Here is a 15,720-nt window from a genome sequence, read left to right as displayed (position 1 = left end):
TTCTAAACTATGGTTCATCCACATGCTAATGTGCTGTGATCTCTGCTGATCTCACACACTAAGCCAAGCCAGCTCTGGCCAGTATCTCCAAAGACAGATGGGAACCCTTCCCCCCTTCCTCTCCCCCGAAAACCCAAAGTGCTGTAGGAAGCTGGTATTTTGGTGTTTCAGAGGATCTCACTGGCCTCCGCACCTCTGAATGGTGTGGAAGGCTGCGTTGCTAGAGGCACCCTCTCTCGTCTGTGTGGTAAAACCAAGGCCCTGGCCACCAGTGACTATGACAAATCCCACCACAATATTCATAAGGTTAGGAACGTTAACTCTGGTCTCCTGGCTACATTCCAGCTGAGGGGATTACATTTCGCTTCATTACAAATTCTCCTGGCAGTTTCAGTAGATACATTTTTTAACACCACATCCCTGGGTGGGTGCTTGGCAGAGGAGATTGGCCTCTGGTGCTAAGGACATGAGCCACTACTGGGTGAGCTAAAAAAAACCTGGCTCTTTTACCCCAAGCTGTAGCAGGCTCATCAGCCACCACTAAAGGGAGCTAGAGCACCACTCTGAGTGGGTGTGGGTCACACATGCCCCCTGGCTGAGGAAGCTCATCCCGAACTTTAGCAGCCCACCACTTTTAACACTGCCCTGAGACAGAACGCCATGCGGAGTAGGTGTGGGTTACCCAGTATTGGTCTCACTTCCTGCCCTAAGCTGTTGGCTGGCATTGCTGTAAGATGTCAAACAGCTGCTGAGTTCCATCTCTTCAATGGCTGCATTTCAGTGGCAGGTGAAGCAATCTCTTCTCTATAGTTTGTAAGGCCCCAATCTGCAGTGAGCTCTGGTGGTTGAGACCCCTGTGCCATGCACCGCTGGCATGTCTTTAAAGCCAATGGCAGTTTTGGAGTGTGCCAATAGGGCAAGATCGGGTCAAAAGTTGTGGGACAAAAAGCGTTATATAAATATAATGGGCCTGATTCCCCTCTCATGTACAGTGTGAGAATCGTCGAAGCCAATGGAGCTAATGCTGGTGTCAGAGAGAGGAGAATTGGACTCAGAGCTGATACACACTTTCCCACAGAAAGAGACAGGTTGAGCAGAATGATTTGTTTAGCCACGGCATGCAGGAATTTGCGAACAGCAAAAGTTCCCAGAAACCTCAGTCAACATGGAGAAACATGTAACTTTCTGGTAATTAAATCCAATCATAGTAAATAGCTCCATCCTCTAAGTTATCCTTCCAGTCAAATACAGTACCTTCATGGAAGAAATTCCTCAATATGTTTCCTGTCCGGGGCTTACACTTGCCAGGGATTGAATTTCCTGTAAATCTAGAGTAAGGAATGGAAAACAAACAAGCTAAAAGGGAAATCAGGAGCTACATATTTTAACCTGCTCTCCAAAGATCAGTTTGAACAGATACACTTCCCCACCCCCCACCTAAAAATAAGCATGAATTACTTGGGTTTACAAGTATTATTGGGGTTAATTTTCACCGCAAAGTCTTATTTTTACTTTGCTCCCTCTATTTTTTTATTTTTTTTTAATTTCCAGCTGCGATTCTGTGACTTACACAGCCTGCAAACGAAAGAGGTTGTTTTTGCCAATAGCAAAGCGCTGTGCATCCTCTCAACCATCTGGAAATGGGCTATTTTTTTATTCCCCTCCCCTAAAAAAATCTTTGCCTTCCGGAAGCTTTTCAAGCATCAGAGTGGATGGTTATGTAAAGAATTCATGAAAGAAAGAGATTTCATGGTAACAATTAAAGGGCTGAAATATAACAAATCTCATGGCTTTTTGCATAGCTGGTTCTGACCAAAACTGCCACCTTCAAGAAAAATAGGTGGAATGGAGAGTGTTGTCTAGCAGCTAGAGCATAAGATAGGACTCCTGGGTTCTAGTCCTGGCTGTACTGTGGACCCCATTTGTGAACCTGGGCAAGACATTTAGCCGTTCTGTGCCTCAGTTTCCCCATCTATAGAACAGAGATAATAATACTTTCCTACCTCGTGGGAGGATAAACCCATTAATGTTTGTAAAGTGAGATGAGATCTTGGGGTGAGAGAGGCTATTAAAATGGAAATTGCTATTATAGCTATATGCAGAGACTAACAGGGCTGTCTGGGAGCCAGAGACTAGACTTGAACTTGATCATCACTCACCCCAAGGCAAGTGTTACGTGACCACACTAGCCAGGAAATTGCAGGTCTGCAAGAGGAGACAGAAAAGGAACTGGAGCCATATTGACTGGTACAAACATGCTTACGGAGTCCAGCTGAGAATGAGTAACAGCTGCTTTTTCATCATCCTGAATTGTCTGTCACTACCGAAGTGCTGTTGTATGCTGAAGTGTCCCATTGCTGTGACTCAAGTCTATGAGTCATGGGCTGCATCTCTAGCACATAGAATCACTCACTCACTCGCTGGGATGAGACCACAGAAATCACAAATCATCTCAGGTCTCTTATGGTGACTAGTCATAGAAATATGGATGGCTATTTACAAACAGGTCCGGAACAAATTTCATTCTGGGTGCGACTCCATTGACTTTACATCAGGGATCCATATTAGGGCAGGGCAGGAAATTCGACCAGGGGGTAAAAGAGTCAGCAATAAATAGAAGCTTTTTTTTTTTTTTTTGGCAAACATTTAATTCCCATTCCCCAAGCAGCTCTAGTGCATTTGAACTAGATGAGATGCAATACATGTCATCTAAACCTACCACCATTCTCACTTTTACTGGTCACAGCTCAGAGCTGGGCTGGCACTTGCAAAGCAGCATGTCAATTGTCACCTCTCAGTATTAATCAGAAACCAAAGGGGGGAAAACCTAAGTGAAAGAAGTGGTTGGAGTGAATGTATTATAAAGAGTCATTAGGCTTACCCCAGGCATGCGAATAATGAAAAGCTCAGCTCCTCGCTTGCTGTTTGTTAACCCTTTTGTGGCTGTCCCTTGACTCCTTGCGCTACTAGTGTCACTGCTCAGTTGCATCTTCGTAGGCAGACCTGTAATATTTAACAAGCCATCTGGTGCTGCCTGGATATTGTTTGCAGCACTGCCTGACACGACAGCGTACACTGGAGCATGTAACTCTCTCAACCCAGAACTGCAGTAGTAACTTGCCAGGAGCCCTGAGCCTCACATCTAATTTATATAATCTTCAGGTCACCCTGCATTTTGACGGGGGCAGCCAACACATTCAATGCTTTGTCTTGAGCTGAGCACAGGCCACTCAGATCAAACTGGAGCAATGCCTGCTGGGACCTGTAGTACCTTTGACACTCTCGTCTGCATTGAAGAAAGACTGGAGCAGATCTACGTCTGGTGTAAATTGTTGTAGCTGAATTGACTTCAGTGGAGCTCTCTATGGTGACAACTTACCCTAGCTGAGGATCTGCACCACTGTTGGCCTGTGCATCATCTGTTCTGTGGAGACTTAGGCCCAATCTATACTAGAAACACTTTGGCCGTATTAGCTGAGTTTCCACAAGCAGGGTTAACCAATATAACTATACAGGCAACCTCTCTTGTATAGGGTTCTTTTGCTGGCAAAGCTTATACCAGGGATCAGCAATCTTTGGCATGCGGCCCATCAGGGAAATCTGCTGGCAGGCCGGGACAGTTTGTTGCTTGCAGCGTCCGCAGGTTCGGCTGATTGCAGCTGCCATTGGCCCGCGGTTCGCCGTTCCAGGCCAATGGGGGCTGCGGGAAGGGGCGCAGGCCAGTGGCAGCTGCGATCGGCCGAACCTGCGGAAGCTGCAGGTAAATGAACCGTCCCAGCCCACCAGCGGATTTCCCTGACTGGCCGCATGCCAAAGGTTGCCGATCCCTCCCTGACTTATACCAATTCCCTAAACAAAATAAGCTATACTGATAAAAGGAATTTCCTGCCTATATAACTGTGTCTATACTATGGCTTTTTGCCAGTATAAAAATGTTGTAAAGAATCACCCACCTAGCCAACATTATTATACCGGCAAATGTTTCTTGTGTAGACCTGGCCTTAGATGACCTCAGCATTCAGTGCTATCAGTCCTTTCCTTGTGTCTGCGGGCTCCGGTTTCTGAGAGATTATTCCATATGCTAAGAGAGGCCTAGTGTTTCAGTTTCCCGTCTTCAGTACATTTGACTTGCCCAGGCATCACTCCATTTAATTTGTGAATCTGGACCAGTCTAGACAAGCTCCCAGACACATAGTGGAAAAGCAAATCCAGTGCAAGGAGGAGTGGGTACTCCCAAGCGTCAGGAAGTGACTTCAACAGTACCAAGGCCTTTGTTCCTGTAACTCTCTGTGGGTTTGCCAGCAGCCTTATCATCCCTGCAAATAGGGTGACCAGATGTCCCGATTTTATAGGGACACTCCTGATTTTTTGGGTCTTTTTCTTACATAGGCATCTATTACCGCCCACCTCCTATCCCGATTTTTCACATTTGCTGTCTGGTCACCCTGCCTGCAAATAAAGGGCTGTTTCAGCTAACTGATTACATCTTTCGCTTTCCTTTGCGGTCACCCTGTTGCTAGTTATTCTTGACAATCAGTGCATTGATAGGTTAAAAAAGATGCTTTTGCATGTTTCTCTATTTGCTATTGTTGTATTGACCCAACAGCCCTTGCTGAGCTGGAATAGGAGCTGGACTGCACTAGGAACTATTCAGTCCTTATAACATTCAAATGTGCGGGTCACACGCAGAGGGAAAGGGTGAAAATTGATCAGTGGGTTCAGTCAGGTGGAGGTGCCAGAATACGGAACCAGAACTGGACTAGCAGGAGTTGATTGGTGCAGGTCCGGGTGGAACTTTGTGAGGAGAGCCAGGGGACGGGAGGGGGAGACAGCCAGAACAGCAGGTTGTACAGGTTAGGATGGAGGAGCACTGGCAAACATGTGGGGGTTCCCAGAGCTGGGATAGTGGGGAGTGTGGTCGATCAGGTGGAGCACAATGGCAAGGGCTGTGGAAGAGTCCAGCTACAGATCAGCAGGAGGAGCGGCAGCTTAGGACTCAGATGCATTAGTAGAGCTGGGGGTGGGGGGAGGGGAGGCATTTGTCCAGCATCTACTTAAACTAGCAGTAGCAATTGTTCATTGTGATAATTCATGCACCAGATCCACTCACCAATTGAAAATAAGCAAACCAATGTATTTTGGAGCTATTGGCCGGGACAGTTTAAACACAGATATTAAAGAAAGCCAACCTTACTGCATACGAGAAAAACAGTGAAGGGTATGTGCAGTGTTACATACATGATTTTTATTAATAATAATAATAATAGTGTGCCAGGGACTATCAGACAGAAATCATACTATTAGATCAGCAGTTTTCAACCTTTTCCATATGGCAGCTCCATGTTTCAACGGCAAAAAATTTGGAGATCCTCCCCCCATTTACCCATAAAAAAGGGAAGGGTGATCTCAAACCAGCGAAGACTTGTGCCCAACCCCAGAGTGAGAATTAATATGCATGGACAATTATTTTTTTTCATTAAGAGCACACACACATATAAACATGCAGGGAGGCTTACTTTAAAAATAAACATGGGTGCATTTGTTCTTGAATGTTACGCTACAGTATTTGATCAAAAGGTTTGTGCATCTTGATCTCAACACTTCCCAAAGAGCCTGACACCTTTAATTAAAATCTCTGGAATGAAATGATAGGGTTAAATTAAATGATAGAACTGCTCAATCGTTAACTTTCACTTAAGAAAAATAACAGCATAAAACATGGGCCAAATTCCTTCTTGATGTGAATCGCTGGAGTGACGCCACAGATGGCTTTAACCCAGTTTGCTAAATGACTAGAAGATGGTCAACTTGAATGTGTTTTTTTCCTCTCTAAAATAGTTCCTGGAATCCTGCTTGCAAATGCATCACTGTGATTTTAGTTGATGTAACAGAGTGGGTGGTGCATCTGAATAGCATTTTGCTTTCAGAGGGTTGCTTTTTTTGTTGTTGTTGATTTCTTCTAAGAAACTCTCACACAAGCCTCTTTCCCCCACCCCCTTGAACAGCATCCGCAGCATCCAACCACGATCCTTCCAGAGAGCGGTGTGGCTTGAACAATGACGACACCACACTCTTAATTTGTTCCAGGCATTTTCATGCTGACATTTCAGAACTGACGTCATCAGCTGCTGAGATTTCATTGCTGCTGCTAAAAATAACAGACCTGCTCATCCCCCACCTTACCCCGAATAACAATTCATTAATACAGTCTAGCCCTCAACTTATCTTTCCTGCCACAAAAACAGGGGCATGTATTGATAGCTAAGAAAACAGCAAGCAGAAAGCACTAAGGACACCTAGAGACATTCTGACAGGCTGCAAAAATAAATTCAAATAAGATAAAGTGATATTTTTGTAAAGAGGTAGATGTGCTTTAAAAAATAACATGAAATATATACATGTAGAAGACCAACCTGTTTTAAGCCTACCTCAATGTACGGTGGGAGGCACTGCTGACTGTCAAATGTCTTGGGTCACATTCTGCCTTTGCAGCCCCCCTTTCCCCCCAAGCCCAAAGGAGCCTGATTCTCCATCATCTTGCACAGCCTTGTGCAGTCACTGGCACCTATGCAATGTGAGTGTGAAACACTGCCAAATCAGAATTCACCACTCACTTGCATGGGACCTGATCCAAATCCTGGTGAACTCAGCGGGAGATTTTCCATTCACATCTGTGGGCACTGAATCAAGCCTGCAGTTGGCAGGGTTTGACACCCCATTTGTACTCACTTGGTGACTGCATAAGGTGCAGGGCCATGGAGACTGGCCCAAAGTCACTGAAAAGAGTTTTAAATGAGAGCACAGGGTGCTGGATGGGAAGTTTTTTGATCCTTCAACCAACAGTTGGAATTTGCTCCATATTGGTAAAGATTAAGGGCCAAATTTACAAAGGTATTTAGGTGCCGAGTGGGATTTACATAAGTGCTTAAGCAGGTTAAGTGTCTAACTCCCACTGAAATCAGTCAGGCACCTAAGTTGCTTAACTGAGTTTGAAAATTCCACTGTGCATCTATTTGCATCTTTAAACACCTAAATAAATCCCTTTGTAAAGCTGGCCCAAAGCCACTAGCCTCTGAGACATGTTTGGGGACTTCCGTGAGAGGAACTAGTGTCATTGCCACGACGGGGGTCCATATTCTAATAACACACCCAACTGTGGGGATGAAAACAGAGCTGAGTATTATCTGGATACAAAAGACAGCTCACCCCTTTTCTTCTTACCAATCATCTGTTACAGTTCTCAGGGGAGCCAGGACTATGAATCATCTTGTTACCCCCCTGCCTCCAGTGAGGGAGAGGCCTGCTTGTGCTAACCTGGGGGTCAGCTCCCTGACTCCCCCAGTCCATTGGCCACCCAAACAACCTGCTCTGGGCTCTGCCAGCCCTTACTTTGCCTTGCAGGTTAACAACAGATGCACCCCAGCCCTCCAGCCCCTTTGAAGCATTCCCTTGCAGTGTCCATCCCTTCTCCCCAGAACACTCCCAAAATTCCCAGCTCAGCGGTCTCCAAGGGGACAGTATACTCACCAGCTTACTTGGTTCTACTCAGGAGCAGCACTTAACAGCACAACGCTAAGATATATTTATAGTGAAAACAATAATTTATTATCAAAGAGCAAATTGTAACAGGTAGTGAGTAAGGATAAAAGAAACAACAGGTTACATAGAAGTATATACTTGCTAGAGCCTACATTTAACTTAACTGTACAGCAAACAGGAGAAGATCAAGAATGAGCTCTCAAAACTGGAGACTCATACAAAACCAACCTTTCACACAAACTTCCACGTGGCTGGACTTTACAAAAACGAGACAAGCCATTTACGATGCACACTTTACTTCTCTACAGAGGAAAAATGACAGTAAACTATCTAAACTCCTACATGCCACAGGGGGCTACAACAGTGGTACCCTTAACTCACCCAACAATATTGTTAATCTATCCAACCACACACTAAGCCCGGCAGAAGAGTCTGTCCTGTCTTGGGGACTCTCTTTCTGCCCCACCACCCCCACACACATGACACAGTTCTGCAGTGATCTGGAAGCCTACTTTCATCGTCTCCAACTCAGGGAATATTTTCAACACACACACCACTGAACAGTGCACTGACCCACAGGAACCCTCCTACCAACACTACAAGAAGAAGAATTCTGCATGGACTCCTCCTGATGGTCTAAATGACAGACTGGACTTCTACATAGAGTGCTTCCACAGATGTGCACAGGCTGAAATAGTGAACAAATAGCATCACTTACCCCATAACCTCAGCCATACAGACAGGGCCATCCCTAGCTATTTTGGTGCCCTACGCAGCCCTGCCGTGGGAGGACCTGTGTGGGGCCCCAGGCCTCCGCAGGGGGGAGTGGGAGGGGCTGGCCCCAGGCCTTTGCGGGGGCGGGGGCGTGTGGAGCCCCTCTCCAGGCCTCCATGGGGGGGAGGGGGCTGGCCCCAGGCCTCCATGGCGGACGGGGGAGATGGGGGCTGGCCATTTCCTGCAGGAAGTGGAGTGACCCGGTCCCAGCCTGCTCTGCTCCCCTGGCTCCCAGGCTTGGGGGTAGGGGGGAACTGCCCCCTAGCACTCGCCGGCGGCGTGGCTGGGAGCCAGGGGAGTGGAGCAGGCTGGGGCCCATTCGCTCTACTTACCGGTGAGTGCTGGCCCGACCGCTTCTGGAGTGGGGGCGGGGCTGGGGCAGGGAAAAGGCGTGGTAGGGCGGAGCAAGGGCAGTGGCCCTGGGGAAGAGTCAGAGCAGGGGATGGAATAGCACGCAGCTGCGCAGGGCATCAGGAAATGCAATGCCATCCACAGCCTCAGAAACAACTCTGACATTATAATCAAAGGGGCTGACAAAGGAGGTGCTGTAGTCATCATGAACAGGTCGGATTATGAACAGGAGGCTGCCAGGCAACTCTCCAACACCACCTTCTACAGGTCACTATCCTCCGATCTGACTAAGGAGTACCAAAAGAAACTACGCCATCTGCTCAAGAAACTCCCTGCTATAGCACAGGAACAAATCTACACAACACACCCCTAGAGCCCCGACCAGGGGTATTCTATCTGCTATCCAAGATCCATAAACCTGGAAATCCTGGATGCCCCATCATCTCAGGCATTGGTACTCTTACAGCAGGATATTTGGCTATTTGGACTCTCTTCTCAGACCCCACACTACCAACACTCCTAGCTATCTTCAAGACACCACCGACTTCCTGAGGAAACTAGAGTGCATTGGTGATCTTCCTGAAAACACCATCTTGGCTACCATGGATGTAGAAGGATGGACTACAAGTTGTCAGGAACAGTATCCCTGATGAGGCCACAGCATACCTGGTGGCTGAGCTTTGTGACTTTGTCCTCATCCACAACCATTTAGGATTTGGGGACAACTTCTACCTTCAAGTCAGTGGCATTGCTATGGGTACCCGCATGGCCCCACAGTATGCCAACATTTTTATGGCTGACTTAGAACAACGCTTTCTCAGCTCTTGTCCCCTAGTGCCCATCCTCTACTTGCGCTACTTTGATGGACCCCCGGGAAGGAGGCCCTTGAAGAATTCCATCTGGATTTAAACAATTTCCACCCCACCATCAACCTCAGCCTGGACCAGTCCACACAAGAGATCCATTTCCTGGACACTACGGTGCAAATAAGTGATGATCACATAAACATCACCCTATACCGGAAACCCACTGACCGCTATATTTACCTACATGCCTCCAGCTTCCATCCAGGACACATCACACGATCCATTGTCTACAGCCAAGCCCTAAGATACAACTGCATTTGCTCCAATCCCTCAGACAGAGACAAACACTTACAAGATCTTTATCAAGCATTCTTAAAACTACAATATCCACCTGGGAAAGTGAGGAAACAGACTGACAGAGCAAGACGGGTACCCAAAAGTCACCTATTACAGGACAGGCCCAACAAGGAAAATAACAGAACACCACTGGCCATCACGTACAGTCCACAGCTTAAACCTCTCCAGCACATCATCAACGATCTACAATCTATCCTGGAAAATGATCCCTCACTCTCACAGACCTTGGGAGGTAGGCCAATCCTCACTTACAGACAGCCTCCCACCCGGAAGCTAATACTCACCAGCAACTACACACAACACCACAGAAACACTAACCCAGGAACCAATCCCTGTAACAAACCCCGTTGCCTTCTCTGTCCCCATAGCTACTCTAGTGACACCATCATAGGACCCAACCACACCAACCACACCATCAGAGGCTCATTCACCTGCACATCTACTAATGTGATATATGCCATCATGTGCCAGCAATGCCCTTCTGCCATGTACATTGGCCAAACCGGAGAGTCTCTACGTAAAAGGATAAATGGACACAAATCAGACATCAGGAATGGTAACACACAAAAGCCAGTAGGAGAACACTTTCCTGGACACTCAATAACAGATTTAAAAGGAGCCATTCTTCAACAAAAAGCCTTCAAAAACAGACTTCAAAGAGAAACTGCTGAGCTACAATTCATTCGCAAACTTAACACCATCAATTTTGGCTTGAATAGGGACTGGGAGTGGCTGGCTCACTACAAAAGCAATTTTCTCTCTCTTGGTATTGACACCTCCTCATCAATTTTTGGGAGTGGACCACATCCATCCTGACTAAACTGGCCTTCAACATTGGTTCTCCACTTGTCAGGTAACTCCCTTCTCTTCATGTGCCAATATATATTTATGCCTGTAACTGTAATTTTCACTCCATGCATCTGAAGAAGTGGCTTTTTTTTAACCCACGAAAGCTTATGCCCAAATAAATCTGCTTGTCTTTAAGGTGCCACTGGACTCCTCGTTGTTTTTATGGGTACCGACTAACACAGCTACCCCTCTGATACTTTGTACTATAATAAATGGAGATTCCTTGCCACAGACGCAACACAAAAAGGTAGAAGCTACAGAAAAAAATAAAGAGAATGTGAAAGAGTTATAAAGATTTGACTAAAAAGAAACATACAAGCTAGAAATTTTTCCTCTGACCTTTGTCAGCCATTCTAGTCCAGCATGAAACAGTCAGCAGGGTCACATGCCTTTGGGCTGAAGTGAACCTGCCTTTGGGCTGAAGTGAACCTATCTTTGTGCTGACGTGCATCTCCTTGTGGACGTCAGGATTGGTCTGGTTTGAAGCCCCCAGGGATCTCTGAGGCCACTTGATTTCCTCAAGCTTCTGTGCTAACCTTTGCAACCATGCTGAAACTATCAGTAATTCAATCCCCCCCCTTTCCCGGCTCCTCACCCAATGCATTTTTGCTTCACTAGCTGCTTGCTGCGTGGCACCGTCCGTTACAGATTGCAATAGAAGTGTGAACACTTGGCAGATCAGCTAAGGGGAATGGGGAGCTGTGGAGGATGGGGAGCTCCCTTTTGACTTTAACAGATGAAGGGGAGCTGTGCTCCTCCCCATGCCCCGCTATTGTAACCCTGCCTCTTGTGAAATATAGTTAAAAAATGCTTTAGTTGAACAATCACATTTAAGTTACTATAGTATTTTTTCGTTACAAACCAGCAGCCAAATTCTGCTCTTAGATATCTCCATGCAATTCTCTTGAAGTCAATGGGCCCAATTCTCCTTACACTGATGGAGGTCCAATGGATTTACTCAAGATTTACATTAATGAGAGCAGAATCAGGCCCAGGAGATTTGCCTGGATGTAAATGAAGCAGGTTTTGGTCCCCTGTGTGTATTTTACTTGGTTTTGCTGATATCTACAAAAAATGCTTTCAGCTTTGGACTTGTGGGCCTGATTCTGTTCTGACTTCCCCAGTTTTACACTGGTGAACTGCCATTGAAGTTATTCCTGGCTTTCACTGTTGTGAGAGGAGAATCAGACCCACAGCTTTATTTGTCACTTATACCAAAAAGGAGCACCTCACCAAAAATCCCTGTAAACCACATGTATCTGAAGAGAGAGCTCTGCTTCAGAGGACCCTCTCAAGGCAAATAGCTTAGTAATTTTTTAAAAGCTTTGACATTTCTGAGAATAGTGTCTATAGGTACACTTGCTAGGATGAAATTACAAGGGTTTTCAATCCTCATGCTTCAGGGCACAAACTGATCCGCAGCTAGGGGTCAGGAAGGAATTTTCTCCCATGGGATACTCTTGTGCTGTGAGAAGCATTATGGGAGATTTACGCATTCCTCTAAAGCCTTTGGTCACCATAAAAAAAAAAAAAGATACTGATCTAGATGGGCTTTTGGTCTTCTAGTATGATAAAGCCTGTGTGCCAAATTCTGCCCTTAACCATGCAACCCCACAGATGTAGGTGCAGTATTTAGCCCTGTACTCTTCCTTTACCAATTAAAGGCATGTGGGGAGCATGTTTAAGGTAGAAGAAATACACAGAAGTGCCAGGATGGTATTCTTTTTTCTGACTATGATACACTAGGGGCCTGATTCTGCACTGTCTTGCATTTTCTGTAGACATTTACACCATGGCAAAATGAAAGATAAGGTCATGTGTCCAAACCAGGTTTTTATTATTTGTAGTATAGTGGTGCCAAGAGACCTCCATCCAGATCAGAGTCCCATGATGCTTGGCACTGAACAAACATATAGTCACGGACATTCAGAAGATGGGAGAGAAAACAGAGTCACAGGGAGGTGAGGTGACTGGCCCAAGATCAGACAGAAGATCAATGGCCAAGAATAGAACTCATGTCCCTGGCTTTATGCCCACGAGTACTCCCCAGTTTTAAGAACTTTCAAACTCAGCATGTTATGTGTATTGATCAGGCTGCCCAGTTATGAATGGCATATTCCAGTGTTAAGGCTCATGACAATTCACCTTTTCCCTTCCTTTGCACTCCATGGCTGAAAGTTCTTCGAAACAACATTTATTCAGAATTAGCTGGGCACCCCACCCCAATACACAATCACACACAGTGATCCCTCATCTCCCTGGTGTAATGTACAACAAAAGGGGGCATGCCCGTTAAAACCCTGTCCGATTCTACTTTGAGTTGAAGTCAATAGAGTTATTCTGGGTTTATGTAGGTGTAAATGGGATCGGATTCTGGCCGCAGAGCTCGGAGTATACATGAGCTCAAGCCTGTACAGAAGAGTGCAACTTCTGTATCCATTCAAACACTGTGTTATTCCACTGACTTTGTTGGGGTTCCACAAAGTGTTGATCAAGGAAGAATTTTTGCCCAACAAGCATTTTATTTCCATTGTTTGCCGAACAGAATGCTGAGACAGAGCGATGAGGATTAGTACCCAATACACCAACACCCTGATCTGGCACCTCCTGGTAGCGAATAGCGATCTAGCTGCGAAACTCCTGGGGGGTCAGAGGGAGATCTCCCTGCAACAGACCAAGGTGCCTAGTGCCTTGTATCCTGCAGATGACAATGGAAAGCACAGAACTATACAGTGCAGAAAAAGGGGGTGTCCCGCCTGCCTGGGAAGCTATTGACCCACACTGAGAGCTGAGCCAAGGGACAGTTTAGAAGAGGAGGCTCCCTAGCCCCATCACTGATCCGTGGTCTGGGGAGCAGGAGAGAGAAGGCAGGATTTGGTTTTCTACAAACAAAAGCCAGAGATAAACAATGACTCCCCCCACCCCACGCTTTCCTCTCCCCCTTGCCCATGGACATTGCACAAGCCCATGTATGTTGCCTTTGGGAAGATGTTGAAAGAGCCCTTGGGAGAACCGGGAAAGGGATTGCTGGGGCGTGGAGGTTCTCAGAGTCACAGCCGGATAAAGCTGCTGCTCTTTCGGGGAAAGGGCCGTGAGTCACCACCTCCCACCGGCTTCCCCCAGCCCTCTCTAGGGGCAGATTTCACACCTGCATCCCCTCCCGGGGCAGGATTCACCGCCCAACATCACAGGGGGAAAGCCCCTGCTGGCTGCCACCTCTCCACTATGGGTGGGGGCAGAGCCACAACTAACCCCTCTGGGGGCAACAGTCCCCCCTCCCAGGGGCACCCCCATGCTGGTTCCCCCTCCCTGGGCTGCGGGACTCAGCCCGGCCCTGCGCTCAGCTGTCAGAACGCTCACGCCTTGGCCGGGCCCTTCCCTCTCCGGCAGCCGCGGGGAATCAACCAATCAGCTTCAGCAATATTTGCATAAAGCAGCTGGAGACATCTAGTTAGGAAAAGCGTGAGAAAGGGGCACCTAGGGCTAGTGTCTCCCCTCGAGATGAAGGAAGAAGCCCTGAACTCCGCTGAGTGAAGTCTCTATATAGAAACGAATAAGTCTAAGATAGAGATAGTACTTGGGGAAAAGAACGCTATTCACCCTATGTTAAAAAGTAATATTATAGTTGTGGTTTATATACTGTTGTAATTGCATTAATATAATTGCCCGGATGATCCTCAGTGGTCTGGGGTGCAGGCTTCAAACCTGTAGCTGTCTAGCGACAGAGTGGTTCAATTCCACCTTTCGGGCGTCTACACCCCCCCCCCCCCAATTTTCACCTTCCTGCTGGGTGTCTAGTCTCTCTCAGCAGTGAGTTTCCCTTGAGTAGTAATATTGGTGGGTTTCCTTCTAATTATATTGCCAGTACTGCTAATTGATCAACTCCACTGTCACTGATGCAGGCCCTGATGCTGACTGATTATTGGGTGTTATTGATTTGTGAATTTCCCTATCTATTATCAATTGATTAGTGATGCTTTGCAGAGTATTCAGCAGTATTGATTGGTATTGATGGAGTTCTTTATTATTGATGGTTGATACACTGGTGAGTTTCCATATTATCAACCAATGTGTGCTGTCAATTAAGAAAATTATAGGTTTATTGATTGGAGAGATTTTCTGTTCCTGTAGGGCCCTTAACTATTGTTTGATTAGTAGTGCTATTGATGGGTGAGGTTCTTGCTGACTGGTTATTTCATGTTAACTGCTGATGAAGTTTCCTTCCCGGCTCTCTGAGCTCTGGTCAAGTGAAAAAAATTCCTTTTATTGATTGATTAGTGAAGGTCCCTATTATTGATTAGATGGATGAAGAGTAATATTGATTGAGGAGAATCCCTGTTACTGAGTAATTGTTGGGAGAATTTTCCTATAAGTGATGAGCTGGTGGCTACAGGCAGATATTTTATATATATATATATAAAGAGAGCCACCATTTTCCTGAACTCTTGAATTTGGGCATGTCATCAAAACAAGCTTACTATGTTTATTATACTTCCCTGAGTTTGATACCCAGCTGTTGTTGCCTTCCTCCTTTGGCCAAAGCATGCACTGGTATTCAGCACTGCTGGAGTAAGTTGACAGGACTTAGATGGAGGATGGGAAGGAAAATCCAAGTCTAATTGGATTCTTCTAAGTAGATCTTTATTAGTGTCATTTCACATCCTACAAGAGAGGAAAAAATAAAGAAAACCATGCTGTAGGTCTGCTCCATATTGAATATACCCTGTCTCCCACCCACACTATCATGAAGACTCTTCACTCCAGCAATAAACATTGGTGCTAATGATGTCACCCAGCCCCATGAAAAATAAAGGGTAATGTGATGCTGAAAAATATATGGTCCAGGTAGGAAGCATTAATTCTGTGATGTCCAACTGAAGAAGCTCCAGCATTGACCTTAGAATTTTCAGGGCTTTAAGCAAGCAGAAGACTCCTAGCTACCCCAGAGTGGGGCAGAGTGAACTTGGACCATCATTTCCTCCTCTCTGGTCGCACTGCCAGGAATGGGTGATCTGACTGATGAATCCCACTGCTGGAGGGCAGG

General features: G+C 46.2%; 1 non-coding gene across 1 annotated transcript; it reads left to right on the top strand.

The window, feature by feature from the left end:
- Positions 1 to 14,340: 14,340 nt before the first annotated feature.
- Positions 14,341 to 14,427, top strand: TRNASTOP-UCA (transfer RNA opal suppressor (anticodon UCA)). Its single transcript has one exon. It is a non-coding gene; the product is annotated as a tRNA-Sec (tRNA).
- Positions 14,428 to 15,720: the final 1,293 nt, after the last annotated feature.

This window comes from Malaclemys terrapin, chromosome 3 (assembly GCF_027887155.1).
Source record: "Malaclemys terrapin pileata isolate rMalTer1 chromosome 3, rMalTer1.hap1, whole genome shotgun sequence".
NCBI classification, from domain to species: Eukaryota; Metazoa; Chordata; order Testudines; family Emydidae; genus Malaclemys; species Malaclemys terrapin.
The sequence above is the reverse complement of the archived record's forward strand: the minus strand, read 5'-3'. Positions and strand labels throughout refer to the sequence as shown.